The following is a 19,911-nucleotide window of genomic DNA, read 5'->3' as shown; positions in this document are numbered from 1 at the left end:
AAGGGGGTAGGTCCGTGGTGCTAGGTTAGTGTTATCCCGAACCTTGGGATGCACCTACCCCATTGAAGTTGACATTTTTAAAATGGTTACGGTAAGGAACCGGTTAGGGAAGGGTTGGGGATTAGGGTAGGGATGTCCCAAGGATTGGACAGAAAGGGTCACAATGCAATACATACATTACATATTGTATTACTCAGTGGTGATTTTTGCATGTAAATCTTGGTGGGGCAAAGAAACAAAATAAAATGTTTTGATGCATGTCACTACGCAACACTAATCAATACATTTCTTGCACTATAACTGACAAACGGTGCCCACAAACTTTTAGGGTTTACATAAAGCTGTCCCAACAACAACAGCGCGGCTCCCCTGCCTCATCTATTGCTGTTCACTGGACCCAATGTCACCTGGCTACATAGCTGATGCCTGCTGGACTATTCATTAATCACGGTACTCCATTCTGTTTATTTTTTTTATCTGTCGGCCCCAGCCGCGTACTCAGGCCCTGTGTGTAGCTAACCAACCCTCTTTGCCCATTCATCGCCATTTTACCTGTTGTTGTTGTTATCTCAGCTGATTAGCTACTGTGGTCTTAGCTAGCTCTCCCAATCAACACCTGTGATTGCTTTATGCCTCGCTTTATGTCTCTCTCAAATGTCAATATGCCCTGTTTATTTCTGTTTAGGATAGCCATCATTGTTTTAGTTTACAGTGGAGCCCCTAGTCCCACTCTACATGCCTCAGATTCCTCCTTTGTCCCACCTCCCACACATGCGGTGACCTCACCCAGTATTACCAGCACATCCAGAGATGCAACCACTCTTATCATCACTCGGTGCCTGGACTTACCTCCACTGTACCCGCACCCCACCATACCCCTGTCCCTGAATCTATTCTACCATGCCCAGAAACCTGCTTCTTTTATTCTCTGTCCCCAACACACTAGACGTTCAGTCTTGATAGCCTTTAGCCGTACCCTCATCCTACTCCTCCTCTGTGTCTCGGGTGATGTAGAGGTTAACCAAGGCCCTGCGTGTCCCCAGGCACTCTCATTTGTGGACTTCTGCAATCGAAAAAGCCTTGGTTTCATGCATGTTAACATCAGAAGCCTCCTCCCTAAGTTTGTTTTACTCACTGCTTTAGCACACTCCGCCAACCCTGATGTCCTTGCCGTGTCTGAATCCTGGCTTAGGAAGGCCACCAAAAATTCTGAGATTTCCATACCCAACTACAACATTTTCCACCAAGATAGAACTGCCGGGGGGGGGGGGGGGTTGCCTGCAAAGTTCAGAGATAGCCTGCAAAGTTCTGTCATACTTTCCAGGTCTATGCCCAAACAGTTCGAGCTTCTAATTTTAAAAATGAATCTCTCCAGAAATAAGTCTCTCACTGTTGCCGCCTGTTATAGACCCCCCTCAGCTCCCAGCTGTGCCCTGGACACCATATGTGAATTGATTGCCCCCCATCTATCTTCAGAATTCGTTCTGTTAGGTGACCTAAACTGGGATATGCTTAACACCCCGGCAGTCCTACAATCTAAGCTAGATGCCCTGAATCTCTCACAAATCATCAAGGAACACAACAGGTACAATCCTAAATCTGTAAACATGGGCACCCTCATAGATATTATCCTGACCAACTTGCCCTCCAAATACACCTCTGCTATTTTCAACCAGGATCTCAGCGACCACTGCCTCATTGCCTGCATCCGCTGTGGGTCCACGGTCAAATGACCACCCCTTATTACTGTCAAACACTCCCTAAAACACTTCTGCGAGCAGGCCTTTCTAATCGACCTGGCCCGGGTATCCTGGAAGGATATTGACCTCATCCCGTCAGTCGAGGATGCCTGGTCATTCTTTAAAAGTAACTTCCTCACCATCTTAAATAAGCATGCCCCTTTCAAAAATGTAGAATCAGGAACAGATATAGCCCTTGGTTCACTCCAGACCTGACTGCCCTTGACCAGCACAAAAACATCCTGTGGCGGACTGCAATAGCATCGAATAGTCCCCGTGACATGCAACATTTCAGGGAAGTCAGGAACCAATACACGCAGTCAGTCAGGAAAGCAAAGGCTAGCCTTTTCAAACAGAAATTTGCGTCCTGTAGCTCTAACTCCAAAAAGTTCTGGGACACTGTCAAGTCCATGGAGAACAAGAGCTCCTCCTCCCAGCTGCCCACTGCACTGAGGCTAGGTAAAACGGTCACCACCGATAAATCCATGATAATCGAACATTTCAACAAGCATTTCTCTACGGCTGGCCATGCTTTCCTCCTGGCTACCCCAACCCCGGCCAACAGCTCCGCCCCCCCCTTCTACCCCCGCAGCTACTTGCCCGAGCCTCCCCAGCTTCTCCTTCACCCAAATCCAGATAGCAGATGTTCTGAAAGAGCTGCAAACCCTGGACCTGTACAAAACAGCTGAGCTAGAAAATCTGGACCCTCTCTTTCTAAAACTATCTGCCTCCATTGTTGCAACCCCTATTACCAGTCTGCTCAACCTCTCTTTCGTGTCGTCTGAGATCCCTAAAGATTATAAAGCTGCCGCGGTCATCCCCCTCTTCAAAGGGGGTGACACTCTAGACCCAAATTGCTATAGACCTATATCCATCCTGCCCTGCCTCTCTAAAGTCTTCGAAAGCCTAGTTAATAAACAGATCACTGACCATTTTGAATCCCACCGTACCTTCTCGGTTGTGCAATCCGGTTTCCGAGCTGGTCACGGGTGCACCTCAGCCACGCTCAAGGTACTAAACGATATCATAACCGCCATCGATAAAAGACAGTACTGTGCAGCCGTCTTCATCGACCTGGCCAAGGCTTTCGTCTGTCAATCACCGTATTCTTATCGGCAGACTCAATAGCCTTGGTTTCTCAGATGACTGCCTCGCCTGGTTCACCAACTACTTTGCAGACAGACTTCAGTGTGTCAAATCAGAGGGCCTGTTGTCCGGACCTCTGGCAGTCTCTATGGGGGTACCACAGGGTTCAATTCTCGGGCCGACTCTTTTTTCTGTATATATCAATGATTTTGCTCTTGCTGCGGGTGTTTCCCTGATCCACCTCTATGCAGACGACACCATTCTGTATACTTCTGGCCCTTCTTTGGACACTGTGTTAACTAACCTCCAAATTACCTTCAATGCCATACAACACTCCTTCGGTGGCCTCCAACTGCTCTTAAACGCTGGTAAAACCGCCCGACTAGCATCACTACCCTGGACGGCTCTGACCAAGAATATCTGGACAACTACAAATACCTAGGTGTCTGGCTAGACTGTAAACTCTCCTTCCAGACTCATATTAAACATCTCCAATCCAAAATCAAATCTAGAATCGGCTTTCTATTCCACAACAAAGCCTCCTTCACTCACGCCGCCAAACTTGCCCTAGTAAAAATGACTATCCTACCGATCCTCGACTTCGGCGATGTCATCTACAAAATAGCTTCCAATACTCTACTCAGCAAACTGGATGCAGTCTATCACAGTGCCATCCGTTTTGTTACCAAAGCCCCTTATACCACCCACCACTGCAACCTGTATGCTCTAGTTGGCTGGCCCTCGCTGCATGTTCGTCGCCAGACCCACTGGCTCCAGGTCATCTATACAGTAAGGGAAAAAAGTATTTGATCCCCTGCTGATTTTGTACGTTTGCCCACTGACAAAGAAATGATCAGTCTATAATTTTAATGGTAGGTTTATTTGAACAGTGAGAGACAGAATAGCAACAAAAAAATCCAGGAAAAAAACGCATGTCAAAAATGTTATAAATTGATTTGCATTTTAATGAGGGAAATAAGTATTTGACCCCTCTGCAAAACATGACTTAGTACTTGGTGGCAAAACCCTTGTTGGCAATCACAGAGGTCAGATGTTTCTTGTAGTTGGTCACCAGGTTTGCACACATCTCAGGAGGGATTTTGTCCCACTCCTCTTTGCAGATCTTCTCCAAGTCATTAAGGTTTCGAGGCTGACGTTTGGCAACTCGAACCTTCAGCTCCTTCCACAGATTTTCTTTGGGATTAAGGTCTGGAGACTGGCTAGGCCACACCAGGATCTTAATGTGCTTCTTCTTGAGCCACTCCTTTGTTGCCTTGGCTGTGTGTTTTGGGTCATTGTCATGCTGGAATACCCATCAACGACCCATTCTAAATGCCCTGGCTGAGGGAAGGAGGTTCTCACCCAAGATTTGACGGTACATGGCCCCGTCCATGTACCGTCGGTGAAGTTGTCCTGTCCCCTTAGCAGAAAAACACCCCCAAAGCATAATGTTTCCACCTCCATGTTTGACGGTGGGGATGGTGTTCTTGGAGTCATAGGCAGCATTCCTCCTCCTCCAAATACGGCGAGTTGAGTTGATGCCAAAGAGCTCCATTTTGGTCTCATCTGACCACAACACTTTCACCCAGTTGTCCTCTGAATCATTCAGATGTTCATTAGCAAACTTCAGACGGGCATGTATATGTGCTTTCTTGAGCAGGGGGACCTTGCGGGCGCTGCAGGATTTCAGTCCTTCACGGCGTAGTGTGTTACCAATTGTTTTCTTGGTGACTATGGTCCCAGCTGCCTTGAGATCATTGACAAGATCCCCCCGTGTAGTTCTGGGCTGATTCCTCACCGTTCTCATGATCATTGCAACTCCACGAGATGAGATCTTGCATGGAGCCCCAGGCCGAGGGAGATTGACAGTTATTTTGTGTTTCTTCCATTTACGAATAATCGCACCAACTGTTGTCTCCTTCTCACCAAGCTGCTTGGCGATGGTCTTGTAGCCCATTCCAGCCTTGTGTAGGTCTACAATCTTGTCCCTGACATCCTTGGAGAGCTCTTTGGTCTTGGCCATGGTGGAGAGTTTGGAATCTGATTGATTGATCGCTTCTGTGGACAGGTGTCTTTTTACAGGTAACAAGCTGCGGTTAGGGGCACTCCCTTTAAGAGTGTGCTCCTAATCTCAGCTCGTTACCTGTATAAAAGACACCTGGGAGCCAGAAATCTTTCTGATTGGGAGGGGGTCAAATACTTATTTCCCTCAATAAAATGCAAATCAATTAATAACATTTTTGACATGCGTTTTTTTCCTGGATTTTTTTGTTGTTATTCTGTCTCTCACTGTTCAAATAAACCTACCATTAAAATTATAGACTGATCATTTCTTTGTCAGTGGGCAAACGTACAAAATCAGCAGGGGATCAAATACTTTTTTCCCCTCACTGTAAGTCTATGCTAGGTAAAGCTCCACCTTATCTCAGCTCACTGGTCACGATAACAACACCCACCCGCAGCACCTGCTCCAGCAGGTATATCTCACTGGTCATCCCCAAAGCCAACACCTCCTTCGGCTGCATTTCCTTCCAGTTCTCTGCTGCCAGTGACTGGAACGAATTGCAAAAATCGCTGAAGCTGGAGACTTATATTTGCCTCACTAACTTTAAACATCAGCTATCTCAGAAGCTAATCAATCGCTGCAGCTGTACATGGTCCATCTATAAATAACCCACCCAATCTACCTACCTCATTCCCATACTGTTTTTATTTACTTTCTGCTCTTTTGAACATCAGTATCTCTACTTGCACATCATCATCTGCTCATTTATCACTCCAGTGTTAACCAGTGGCGGTTCTAGACCATTTCAACTGGGGGGGCCAAGCTGGGGCCAGTTACATTAGACGTTATTGTTGTCATATCGTTTTCTTCACTGCATTGCAGGCATTAGCAGGCAAAAGACCATGTTCATAATCATCATCGTTGCCACTGTCTAATAACGGATGTAAAAAAAGAACGATAGCAAAAATTAGTTATGTAGAAATTATTTCATACTCCACATTTAGGGGGGGCCACAAGGGGGTCCAAAATTGTTGTCACAGGGGCACTGCCCCCCCAGAACGGCTAGTGGTGTTAACCTGCCAAATTGTAATTACTTCGCTACAATGGCCTATTTATTGCCTTACCTCCTCACGCCATTTGCACACACTGTATATATACTTAATTTTTCTATTGTGTTATTGACTGTACGCTTGTTTATTCCATGTGTAACTCTGTGTTGTTGTTTGTGTCGCACTGCTTTGCTTTATCTTGGCCAGGTCGCAGTTGTAAATGAGAACTTGTTCTCAACTAGCTTACCTGGTTAAATAAAGGTGAAATATATATTTTTTTTTAAATCCCAAAACCTTACCACTGCTACACCTCGCTATCAGCTGAGCCTTGTCTGGCAGCAAAACAGTTCAATCAGCCTCATTTACTGCCTTTAAAAAAACATAACTGATATGGCTGACTTGCTTAAACAAATGTGGTTCTACTGACAAGATGTACAAACTATGGAATAAGGGGACGACGAGCGGATAAGAGGCAATCCGTAATTTCAATAAAGACATTAATGAGAGAGCTAGAACGAACATAGTCAATATAACTATTTGTTTAGCACTTTTGAAATGTACAGCGACAGAATTCAGAACATGGGCCGTTCTTAAAGTATTCTCCATGTACACCAAGTCAGAACCGTTGGATAAATAAAGGGGGCAGATAAGCAGACATTGAAAGCTCTTACAATATTCGATGATGACATTTCTCTAAAGCAAGCTATATGTGCACCACCAACTCAGAACAGTAGGCTAAATTAGTAGGGGGAAAGGGACCAAATTATTATGGTGAGGCACATGGGCTACTAACAGCTTACTACACAAAATACAGTTAGTATTACTTTCTTAGCTACAATATACATATCTCCCTGGCATATTATATCATTTATGCAGCAGCATACAATACATTTTTAGACTCACCTTGTTGTGCTGTGCTCACTTGAACAGGAAGGTAGCGGGCGGTCCTTCGTGGCCAAATTCTGTCACCAAACTTTGTCATCAAAGTCTGGTATTCTCTGACGAGGATTGAAAAGGATTTGCCAGTAAAATGTTTATTTGATTCATGATGATGATTACTAACTTGCTAGCTAAGATGTTGAAAGTATGATGTTGACATGATCAGTCCAATCAAAGCTACGGTAGATAACGTGATTTGATGTCATTTTATCTGTGGCCTTGAGCCTTCTTGCATGGGCACTTCTAATGTAACTAACTCTATGGCAGCACCCAAGGGGCTTGAATATTTTAGCTCTCCACGTAGATTTTGCAGTGACATAGTGTCCCCATGAGTGACAGAACACTGAGCCAATCATGGCGTAACTAGAGAACATTTGTTACGGCTGTCGAAAGGAGGGGACCAAAGCGCAGCGTGGTGAGTGTTCATGATAATTATTTAATAATACGAAACACTTTAACAAAAGAAGCAAAACGAAAGCCAACAGTTCTGTCAGGTCACTGAATAACAAACAGAAAACAACTACCCACAAAAACCAGGTGGGAAAAGGCTGCCTAAGTATGGCTCCCAATCAGAGACAACGATAGACAGCTGCCTCTGATTGGAAACCATACCCGGCCAAAACATAGAAATAAAATACATAGAATGCCCACCCCATATCACACCCTGACCTAACTAAACAGAGAAAAACGGCTCTCTCAGGTCAGGGCGTGGCAACATTATCAACCCCTACGCTCTGTATTTTCCGCCTGCTGCCCCACCACCACAGAAAACACTGAACTAGGCTGAAACACATGCATTTTGGAGCTGCCTTACTCAAGAAAGCTTTATTAACTCAATTATATATATATTTTTTACATTGTTTGCGAACTGATGTGACACGTATTAATGCCAAAATAACATGCAAAACAAGAATCAACAAAAAAATATATATACAGTACCAGTCAAAAGTTTAGACACCTACTTTTTGATGATTTATAAAAAATAAAATAAAAATACTGTAATATCACATTTACATAAGTATTCAGCCATTTACGCAGTACTTTGTTGAAGCACCTTTGGCAGCGATTATAGCATCAAGTCTTCTTGAGTATGACGCTGCAAGCTTGGCACACCTGTATTTGGGGTGTTTCTCCCATTCTTCTCTGCAGATCCTCTCAAGCTCTGTCAGCTTGAGGGGAGCGTTGCTGCACTCTTATGTTTCTCATGGTCTGAGAGTTTCTAGGTGCCTTTTGGCAAATTCCAAGCGGGCTCTCATGGGCATTTTACGGATGAGTGGCTTCCGTCTGGTCACTCTACCATAAAGGCTTGATTGGTGGAGTGCTGCAGAGAGTGTTGTCCTTCTGGAAGGTTCTCCCATCTCCACAGAGGAACTCTAAAGCTCTGTCAGAGTGACCATCGGGTTCTTGATCACCTCCCTGACCAAGACCCTTCGCCCCCGATTGGCCAGTTTGCCAGGTGGCCAGCTCTAGGAAGAGTCTTGGTGGTTCCAAGCTTCTTCCATTTAAGAATGATGGAGGCCACTGTGTTCTTAGGGGCCTTCAATCCTGCAGTTTTTTGGTACCCTTCCCCACATTTGTGCCTCGACACAATCCTGTCTCGGTACTCTACGTACAATTCCTTCGACCTCATGGCTTGGTTTTTGCTGACGTGCACTGTCAACTGTGGGACCTTATATAGACAGGTGTGTGCCTTTCCAAATAATGTCCAATCAATTGAATTTACCACAGGTGGACTCCAATCAAGTTGGAGAAACATCTCAAGGATGATCAATGGAAACATGATGAACCTGAGCTCAATTTCGAGTCTCATAGCAAAAGGTCTGAATACTTAAGTAAATAAGGTATTTCTGTTTTTAATACATTTGGAAAAATGTCTAAAAACTCTGCGTCTAACAAAGATATGACAGTTGGAACCAAAAATCTACAATTTAGAGTCATCAGACCAAAGGACAGATTTCCACAGGTCTAATGTCCATTGTTTGTGTTTTTTTGGCCCAAGCAAGTCTCTTCTTCTTAATGGTGTCCTTTAGTAGTGGTTTCTTTGCAGCAATTCGACCATGAAGGCCTGATTTATGCAGTCTCCTCTGAACAGTTGATGTTGAGATGTGTCTGTTACTTGAACTATGAAGCATTTATTTGGGCTGCAATTTCTGAGGCTGGTAACTCACCTCTGCAGCAGAGGTAACTCTGGTCTTCCTTTCCTGTGGCGGTCCTCATGAGAGCCAGTTTCATCATAGCGCTTGATGGTTTTTGCGACTGCACATGGAGAAACTTTAAAAGTTCTTGAAATTTTCCGTATTGACTGACCTTCATGTCTCAAAGTAATAATGGACAGTCGTTTTTCTTTGCTTATTTGAGCTGTTCTTACCATAATATAGACTTGGTCTTTTATCAAATAGGGCTATCTTCTGTATACCACCCCTACCTTGTCACAACACAACTGACAAGGTATGCTCAAATGCATTAAGGCAGGAAAGAAATTCCACAAATTAACAAGGCACACCTGTTAATTTAAATACATTTCAGGTGACTACCTCATGAAGCTGGTTGAGAGAATGCCAAGAGTGTGCAAAGCTGTCATCAAGGCAAAGGGTGGCTACTTTGAAGAATCTCAAATCTAAAATATATTTTGATTTGTTTAACACTTTTTTTTGGTTACTACATGATTCCATATGTGTTATTTCATAGTTTTGATGTTTTCACTATTATTCTACAATGTAGAAAATAGTCCAAATAAAGAAAAACCCTTAAATGAGTAGGTGTGCCCAAACATTTGACTGGTACTGTATATTTTTTAGCTAAACATGTGGGGCTCAAAACAGGAAGGGTTCTGCCCCACCTGCCCTGAATGATGGGTCGCCACTGGCATTACTACTAACCTAACATAGCAGGTGTAAACGCCTGAACAGAGTTCCCACATCTGGTTTTCACATTACTACATACAGTGCTTGACTTGGGCAGGAGCAGAGTGGGCAGAGCACCTCAAATGTTCTACTGCCTGAGCTCCTGTTCCTATTATAGAATATTAGCTCAGAAGTATTGTGGAGCTCTTGCACCTAAATATAAACAGTAACAGCACCCAAAATGAGTACCGGCACCTTTTTCAGTCCCAAGTCAAGCACTGACTACAAAGCATTGCAATACATAAAAGCTATTTTCAGAATGTAGATTACATTTCTGTGCCCTCAATGAAGTGAAAAATACAGTATATTTTTTATATCTCATCTTCCCGAAAGTGAGTGGAAGAGGGAGGCTATGACCACTCTAGGGATGAGGGAGAGAACAATAGAAGGAATTCCATCGAAGATATAATTGTCTCTGTTTTTACATGGGCAGTGTTTCCAGTAAGCAGGTAAGTAATTTCCTCAATTAGCAAAGAAAAGGGGGGAAGCACAGGCAGACATCAAACATGAAATCCTAAAATATTTCCATACAATATACTTTTCAAAGATATTTCCAGGGTCATATTCAGCACGATGTCTTCAATTGTCGTCTTGCATTTTCGAGTCAAAATGACGTGTTTTAGCTGTTGATGGCTGAGTGGGATGCACTGATTTTCATGACTTGATTAGATGTTTAATGAAGTGTAATGACTTCATGTAAGTCTAGTTGTTCTGATGATAACATCTCCTGGCAGAAAGGTAAACCACCTCCCTGTGCCTTTTCCTTTGTTCCAGTAAATATGAGGACTTCGGTGCAGGAAGGGACTATAACTTCTTGTTTAGGAAACGGGAGTCAATTAACTTGCACACTCCTTTCCTAAAGATCTGAGAGGCACTTACGTGCCTGGTTAATATAATAAAAAGTATTACAATGATCCTATGGCTTCCACAGTAGTTAGCTAGGCCTGTTGGTCATTCAAAATCTTTCATTTGTCTTCAGTGCTTAATGTATTGTTATGCCCCCCCCCCCCCCCCCCCCATTACTTCTGAACAAGAGTGTTTAAATGATTTATCCACCCTTTTCTATTCTATTGTATTTTATTATTTCCTGTTACAAGACCTTCGGGATTGCTGTGTGTGACTAAAAACGAGACATGTTGGTGACAAGACAAGACACATTATGTTATGTTCTAGTCTGAGGAAGAGAGAGAGAATGGAAAAGTGGCCTCTGACTCAGCAGGGACCTTGTTCTTGGGACTCAATATGGGTCCTGGAGGGCCTATTGACAACAAACAGCAGAAAATACACTTCCATTTATTCACAATATTGTGAGCTGTACCCATACTATCCCGTTGCATTTCCCTTTTGATTTAAAATATATATACAGTGCATTTGGAAAGTATTCAGACCCCTTGACTTTTTCCACATTTTGTTACATTACAGCCTTTTTCTAAAATGTATTACTTTTTTTTTCTCATCAATCTACATACAATACCCCATAATGACAAAGGGGAAACAGGTTTTCTGAATTGTTGCTAATTTATTACAAATTAAAAACAGAATTACCTTATTTACATAAGTATTCAGACCCTTTGCTATGAGACTTGAAATTGAGCTCAGGTGCATCATGTTTCCATTGATCCTCCTTGAGATGTTTCTACAACTTAATTGGAGTCCACCTGTGGTAAATTCAATTGATTGGACAGGATTTGGAAAGGCACATACCTGTCTATATAAGGTCCCATAGTTGACAGAGCTTGTCAGAGCAAAAACCAAGCCATGAGGTCGAAGGAATTGTCCGTAGAGCACCGAGACAGGATTGTGTCGAGGCACAAATCTGGGGAAGGGTACCAAAACATTTCGACAGCATTGAAGGTCCCCAAGAACACAGTGGCCTACATCATTCTTAAATGAAAGAAGCTTGGAACCACCAAGACTCTTCCTAGAGCTGGCCGCCCGGCCAAACTGAGCAATCAGGGGTGAAGGGCCTTGGTCAGGGAGGTGACCAAGAACTCGATGGTCACTGAAAGAGCTCCAGGGTTCCTCTGTGGAGATGGGAGAACCTTCCAGAAGGAAAACCATCTCTGCAGCACTCCATCAATCAGGCCTTTATGGTTGTGGCTAAACAGAAGCCACTTCTTTTTTTATTTTATTTTACCTTTATTTAACTAGGCAAGTCAGTTAAGAACAAATTCTTATTTTCAATTACGGCCTAGGAACAGTGGATTAACTGCCTTGTTCAGGGGCAGAACGACAGATTTTTACCTTGTCAGCTCAGGGATTCAATCTTGCAACCTTTCGGTTACTAGTCCAACGCTCTAACCACTAGGCTACCTGCCGCCCCACTTATCAGTAAAAGGCGCATGACAGCCTGCTTAGAGTTTGCCAAAAGGCACCTAAAGACTCTCAGACCATGAGAAACAAGATTCTCTGGTTCTGATGAAACCAAACTCGTCACGTCTGAAGGAAACCTGGTACTATCCCTTCGGTGAAGCATGGTGGGGATGTTTTTCAGCGGCATGGACTGGGACAATAGTCAGGATTGAGGGAAAGATGAACAGAGCAAAGTACAGAGAGATCCTTGATGAAAATGTGCTCCAGAGCGCTGAGGACCTCAGACTGGGGCGACGGTTCACCTTCCAACAGGACAACATTTACATTTTAGTAATTTAGCAGACGCTCTTATCCAGAGCGACTTACAGTAGTGAATGCATACATTTCATACATTTCGTTTCATGCATTTTTTTGTACTGGCCCCCCGTGGGAATCGAACCCACAACCCTGGCGTTGCACACACCATGCTGGCATTGCAAACACCATAATCTACCAACTGAGCCACAGGGAAGACTACAACCCTAAGCACACATCCAAGAGCCCGGACTTGAACCCAATAAAACATTTCTGGTGTGCCAAGCTTGTAGCGCCATACGCAAAAGAAGACTCAAGGCTGTACAGTTGTGGCCAAAAGTTTTGAGAATGACACAAATATTAATTTTCACAAAGTCTGCTGCCTCAGTTTGTATGATGGCAATTTGCATATACTCCAGAATGTTATGAAGAGTGATCAGATGAATTGCAATTAATTGAAAAGTCCCTCTTTGCCATGCAAATTAACTGAATCCTCAAAAAATATTTCCACTGCGATTTCAGCCCTGCCACAAAAGGACCAGCTGACATCATGTCAGTGATTCTCTCGTTAACACAGGTGTGAGTGTTGACGAGGACAAGGCTGGAGATCACTCTGTCATGCTGATTGAGTTCGAATAACAGACTGGAAGCTTCAAAAGGAGGGTGGTGCTTGGAATCATTGTTCTTCCTCTGTCAAACATGGTTACCTGCAAGGAAACACGTGCCGTCATCATTGCTTTGCACAAAAAGGGCTTCACAGGCAAGGATATTGCTGCCAGTAAGATTGCACCTAAATCAACCATTTATCGGATCATCAAGAACTTCAAGGAGAGCGGTTCAATTGTTGTGAAGAAGGCTTCAGGGCGCCGAAGAAAACGCCAGGATCGCCTCCTAAGTTGATTCTGCTGCGGGATTGGGGCACTACCAGTATAGAGCTTGCTCAGGAATGGCAGCAGGCAGGTGTGAGTGCATCTGCACGCACAGTGAGGCGAAGACTTTTGGAGGATGGCCTGGTGTCAAGAAGGGCAGCAAAGAAGTCACTTCTCTCCAGGAAAAACATCAGGGACAGACTGATATTCTGCAAAAGGTACAGGGATTGGACTGCTGAGGACTGGGGTAAAGTCATTTTCTCTGATAAATCCCCTTCCCGATTGTTTGGGGCATCTGGAAAAAAGCTTGTCCGGAGAAGACAAGGTGAGCGCTACCATCAGTCCTGTGTCATGCCAACAGTAAAGCATCATGAGACCATTCATGTGTGGGGTTGCTTCTCAGCCAAGGGACTGGGCTCACTCACAATTTTGCCTAAGAACACAGCCATGAATAAAGAATGGTATCAACACATCCTCCGAGAGCAACTTATCCCAACCTTCCAAGAACAGTTTGGTGACAATGTCTTTTCCAGCATGATGGAGCACCTTGCCATAAGGCAAAAGTGATAACTAAGTGGCTCGGGGAACAAAACATTGATATTTTGGGTCCATGGTCAGGAAATTCCCCAGACCTTAATCCCATTGAGAACTTGTGGTCAATCCTCAAGAGGCGGGTGGACAAACAAAAACCCACAAATTCTGACAAACTCCAAGCATTGATTATGCAAGAATGCGCTGCCATCAGTCAGGATGTGGCCCAGAAGTTAATTGACAGCATGCCAGGGTGGATTGCAGAGGTCTTGAAAAAGAAGGGTCAACACTTCAAATATTGACTCTTTTCATCAACTTCATGTAATTGTCAATAAAAGCCTTTGACACTTATGAAATGCTTGTAATTATACTTCAGTATTCCATAGTAACATCTGACAAAAATATCTAGACACTGAAGCAGCAAACTTTGTGAAAATTAATATTTGAGTCATTCTCAAAACTTTTGGCCACGACTGTAGACGCTGCCAAACGTGCTTCAACAAAGTACTGAGTAAAGGGTCTGAAATACTTATGTAAATGTAATATTTCAGATTTTGTATTTTTTATCAATATGCCAAAATGTCTAAAAACCTGTTTTTGCTTCTTTGTCATTATGGGGTATTGTGTGTAGCTTGATGAGGGGGGGAAACTATTTAATCCACTTTACAATAAGGCTGTAACATAACAAAATGTGGAAAAAGTCAAGGGGTCTGAATACTTTCCGAATGCACTGTAGGAGAAAAGTGATTAAGTAGTGCAAACTACTGATTAACACAGACAAAACACACATAGACATAAACAATCCATTTCGCTCAATTCATTACGAGTGTTAAACCACCAGATTTAATTAAATAATACATTTTATACACCTGATAACACATCACACTGGCTGTACTGTATAAAATGTATTATTTAGTGAGCTGTCCCACTTTCCCCGACATTCATTCATAGAACTATAATTAAACCATAAGATGGAAAAAAAATATTGCTTTATTGTAATAATACTGTAAAACACGGAACCTTTATCTTTTTATGGCCATATGACAAACCCCCTTTTGTTATAAAATCTTGCCCTTCCAAGAAGAGAAATCGAACATGACTGAACCCTCCTCCGTGCCACCTGACCTGTGACCTCCCTGTTAGCAGATAATAGAAAGGGCTGGTTTGTTATCAGTTCACAGGAAGCTGCCTTCACGAGAAGGTCATTTTGGACAGAAACAGGAGGGAAGGGGATTTTTATGGGCACTGGTAACCTCGGTTTCTGTTAAAGTCTGCTAATGGAGGCCAATGTTTGCTTAAGGGACACACATCTTCCATCCATACTTCTAGTTAGGGATAAGGAATTCTGGTCCCGGAAGGCAGAGTAATTCAAATGGGTTGTGCTAAACCACCTGACTTATTGCAACTAATAGTAGCTCATAGCTGAATGGAATAAATACATTGAGTCAATGGATATAAATTATTCTAAGCTAGGCAGGCACTGTTTTTAACAAGAATGAGACATCCCACTGCTAAAGATACTGGTGTGATTCAAAGCCGGAAACACCTTAGGACTGTCCTTGCATAACTCTTGTCCTAGATGACGATATTCAGAATAAATAGTGGAAACTGGAAAGCCCTGGACTGTGATTTCAGAGGACATGAACAGCACACAGAGACATGTACAGTACAATGCATTCGGAAAGTATTCAGCCTCCTTTTTGCTAATTTATAATTTTTTTTACATATTTTTATTCGCATAAGTATTCAGACACTTTGCTATGAGACTCAAAATTGAGCTCAGGTGAACCATGTTTCCATTGATCATCCTTGAGATCCTCATCAATGTTTCTACAACATTGATGAGGGAAGAAAACAATTGAATCAATTTTAGAATAAGGCTGTAACGTGGTCTGAACACTTTCTGAATATGCTATATTGCTCTGGAACCAACTGGCTGTTGGACAGGATCTGAGTAACAGTCCTTCGCCTCTATTTAGGGTTCACCAAACTAACACTCTCCCTGAGGCCAACAGGATATGTTTTTGTGCTCCCATATCACACAGAAACTTCCTGTATGGACTTTACGCTTGGCTCGCAGCCTACAAAACCATTATGACTGATGGTCCTGATAATGTTTGGGAGAAGGCCTACTTTACTTTCATTTCAACTCTGCGCTGGTTGCAGATACACACTACTATGCATCAAACATTTTCAAAACTGGTACAAAATAAAGTGCAACTGAATTTTTATTTTATTTGAATGATTTTGAATCATTGCAGTGACATCTGTGTTGTTTTGTTAACAGGGGTGTATAGCAGATGTATATGACAGATATTAGCAGACATATAAAGAGGGGGAGTTTCCCTCTATTCTTTACCAGGACCAGGTGATATATTCTTTACCAGGACCAGGTGATCTATTCTTTACCAGGATCAGGTGATCTATTCTTTACCAGGACCAGGTGATCTATTCTTTACCAGGACCAGGTGATCTATTCTTTACCAGGACCAGGTGATCTATTCTTTACCAGGACCAGGTGATCTATTCTTTATCATCGGACCAGGTGATCTATTCTTTACCAGGACCAGGTGATCTATTCTTTATCATCGGACCAGGTGATCTATTCTTTATCATCGGACCAGGTGATCTATTCTTTACCAGGACCAGGTGATCTATTCTTTATCATCGGACCAGGTGATCTCATAGTCTTTGAAGACACTCTTCAGCTTCTCAACAGACACTGAATGATCTGCTTTGCCATAGCCCTGAAATAGATGGGACACACACACACACAGCATATGTTATTTTCAGGAGGTTTTGAAAATGTTTTCCTCTCCTCTGTTTGGTGACCATTCCCCTCTGGGGAGAAGGCCCTTACTGGCACATTGAACTGAAATGCACTTACAGTTGATTCCCCAAAAACACGCATTTTTTTGTCTTTGCTGTTGTGCTCAATCTTCCCTCCTCCAAGACAGTTGCACTCCAGTCCCAAAGCCGTTATTGGTGGGGTAACCTTCTCAAATATATGATCTGAAAATCAGTCAAAGTGATAAACATGAAATCTGAAGGGGAGGGGATGTGATGTATGAAGGCCAAGGCATACAATGTTACAGTTACAACCAAGAGTGATTTTTGCACAATTAGTCACCTCATGCAGGCCTAGGGTCCATCTATGTTTGTATGCAGGCCCTGGGCATTAGCGGTCATTTAAGGCCCGACCAAAAAATGACTTTTATATATTTTCTTATGTTAGTCACTGACAGTCACTCAATTAGCCCATGTCAGCTAACATTTCATCATAAGTTAGTCTAGCCAGCTATCTAAACTAGTAGTAATCATGGCCGAATTGCTGATCAGGCAGAAAGGAACCCATGTCCAGGGGCCCTGACCTCCACGGGGCCCCTATAGATTTTGCTAGTCACTTTCAATGAGATATCATATTAACATGGCATTAGTCAAGGCAAAATGTGTAGAATTTCAGGAAATTTGCTTTAATTTCTCTACTCCCCATGGCAAAATGTGTAGAATTTCAGGAAATGTGCTTTAAAGCTGCAACCATTTCTCTACGCCACATGGCGAAATGTGTAGAATTGCAGGAAATTAACTTTAACACTTACATTTCTTCTCTCTGAAGAAACTTACATTTCTTCTCTTTAGTGCCCCCCAAGAGCGGGGGCACTAAAATGTTTTGTCGGAGAGGTGGGGGGCCACCCAAATCTCTCTTAGGGCCCCCAAAAGGCTAGGGCCGGCTCTGTTTGTATATGTAATATGCAGCTCTTATGTAGCTATCTTTAGGCATATGCATGTTGACAATGCTCCAACATCCTGTATTTGGTTGCCTGCAGTTGCGGACAGTAGCCTATATAGCGCAATGGCACATTCAATAGCTACTATGTTATTGAGCTTCATGCCGTCGGTTTACTAGCAAATGGCGTTAGATATCATAGTAACAATTTATAACAAGGTCGGCTACATTTTGCCACTGGTAGACATTTAGTACAGCGGGATTGGTGTACGTGGGCAATGGGCGCCTCAAAGCAATGCTGTCTGACCACCGCCACGAAAGAGACAAGGCAAACTTACTGTGATACTGCCCAGCACTTTTTGTGCCTCTCACTATATCTTTGTATTCAGTTCCATCTTTTACTTTTATCCTCACTAAAATATACTTAAATGTACCCTCTGGATCGACTTCAGCGTCGGGGACTTTACCCAAAGCGTCTGCCATTGCGACTGTGAAAATACGCACTGTACACGGGACGCACAACCTTGTCACTGCTCTGCCTACGACACACACCATTCCTGCAGCACAGTGCTCATGAACCGATGGCCTTATCGGGTTTAGGGCGTGTTCCACCATTTAAAGAGAGCGTTTGAGTAGCATGCAACCATAAACGTACAGTAGCCTAAAGCCAACTTGAGCAAGTAGATCTGACCATATCCATTTCTTTCCTTGCAATCATTCAGTATGACTTGAAGAAATGCTTAGTAGAATAGTATGTACCTACCTAGCCCAAGATGCACTCTTAAGGACCCTACCGTCACTCCTTATGGTTCAATAACCTTGTTATTCAATAACCTTGTTATGTTATTTTAAGAGGTAGACTGGCTCTGGCGGCCAAAACAGACAAATACTCCATCGAAACGTGAATCGATTATTAATTGCGATACGGTTCTAGAAACATAAAGCCCTTTACTTTAATATCACATCAAAATAATGCAAAATATACACTTACTGTACACAGTTTTAACCAGCTTTATCACTGTTGCAGCCGACAGTATTTTTCAGTGACACACAGGTGTTCAGAGCATGCTAATTACCACCGGTGGTCCCTCAGTCTTCCGTTTGTAACATGGAGATATGTCCGTGTGGGAACACAAACCCCAACCCCATTACAGGTGTGTATCAATTGGAACATTACATTTTTTATTTTTTTTATCACTGATATGAATGATTCTAAAACCGTACCGCACGATGTATGTTAATGTTCAGACCGAGTGTCAGAGCTCTTAACAAATCTCCCCTTTACAGAAGTCCAATGACTTATGTGTAATGAAATGGACCTGAGAGTTATGATCAAGGACTAGTGCCTACCCGGATTACTACTATGCCTAATATTAATCATGCCTAAAAATCAAATTTTGGGGATATTAGTACTGGCCTCAGCAGTGTAACAGATAGCCCTACACCTGTACACAGATTTCAGTCAAATTAAAAGGAAGAGCGTTCATGAATAAGAATATATTTTAGGAAGGTCAGTGTCAATGGAACAGGTCAAATAAAAGGAAACCGTCACTTTGGAGGCCAAGTGCTCAGATAACTGGTAGGAGGTGGCTCACAACTGGATATGGCCACAATATGAATCCAAGAGAGACAGGAGGTCTGTTACTATGTGAAAACAATCCACACCCTCTCCACAGCAAACACACACACACACATTCTCTCGCTCTCTCCCGTCCTCCCTCTCGGGTCAGTGGGATGTGGGGTTTCACTACCTCAGGATGTAGAGAGCACAGCCAGAATCCGTCTCAACACAGTTCTAAATACAGTACGCCTGTTTCTTTTCCCAGAAACCATGGAGCTTCCGATGTCTCCAGCACGCAAGCTATTGTTCATGAATTGAAATGATAGGTAACACACCTGAACAAACATGCATGTACTGTATTAACTCAGATTGAAAGTAATCAGTGGCGATTTTTAGCATGTAAATCTTGGTCGAGCAAACTCACACCACAACACTAAACAATAGATTAATTGTACTATAACGGTGACAAACGGTGTCCACAAACTGTTAAGGCCTACATAAAGCTGTCCCAACAGCAGAGCTTTCTTTTCAGCACCATGGAGTGATTCCTTACCACTGGCTATCAGCGGAGCCTTGTCTGGCAGCGAAACTGTTCATTCAGCCTCATTTACTGCCTTTTAAAAAAAACATAGCTGATATGGCTGACTTGCTTAAACAAATGTGATTTCTACTGACAATTGAGATGTACAAACTATGGTATAAGGGGACGACGAGTGGATAAGAGGCAATCCGTAATTTCAATTAAGACATGAAAAAGCGAGCTAGGACAGACGTAGTCAATATAACTACAGGTATTTGTTCAGCACTTTTGAAATGTACAGCGACAGAATTCAGAACACAGGCCGTTCTTACAGTATTCCCCCTGTACGTCAAGTCAGAACCGTTGTCACGTCGG

The 19,911-nt window shown here is 43.0% G+C and overlaps 1 long non-coding RNA gene across 1 annotated transcript; it reads right to left on the bottom strand.

Annotated features, from left to right (window-relative positions):
• Window positions 1–15,940: 15,940 nt before the first annotated feature.
• LOC115158853 (uncharacterized) lies at window positions 15,941–18,032 on the bottom strand. Its single transcript, XR_003868750.1, has 3 exons — window positions 17,794–18,032; window positions 16,616–16,740; window positions 15,941–16,475 (listed from the first exon to the last, which is right to left on the bottom strand). It is a non-coding gene; the product is annotated as an uncharacterized LOC115158853 (long non-coding RNA).
• Between the last annotated feature and the right edge of the window lie 1,879 nt (window positions 18,033–19,911).

This window comes from Salmo trutta, chromosome 22, assembly GCF_901001165.1.
Source record: "Salmo trutta chromosome 22, fSalTru1.1, whole genome shotgun sequence".
NCBI lineage: Eukaryota > Metazoa > Chordata > Actinopteri > Salmoniformes > Salmonidae > Salmo > Salmo trutta.
The sequence above is the reverse complement of the archived record's forward strand: the minus strand, read 5'-3'. Positions and strand labels throughout refer to the sequence as shown.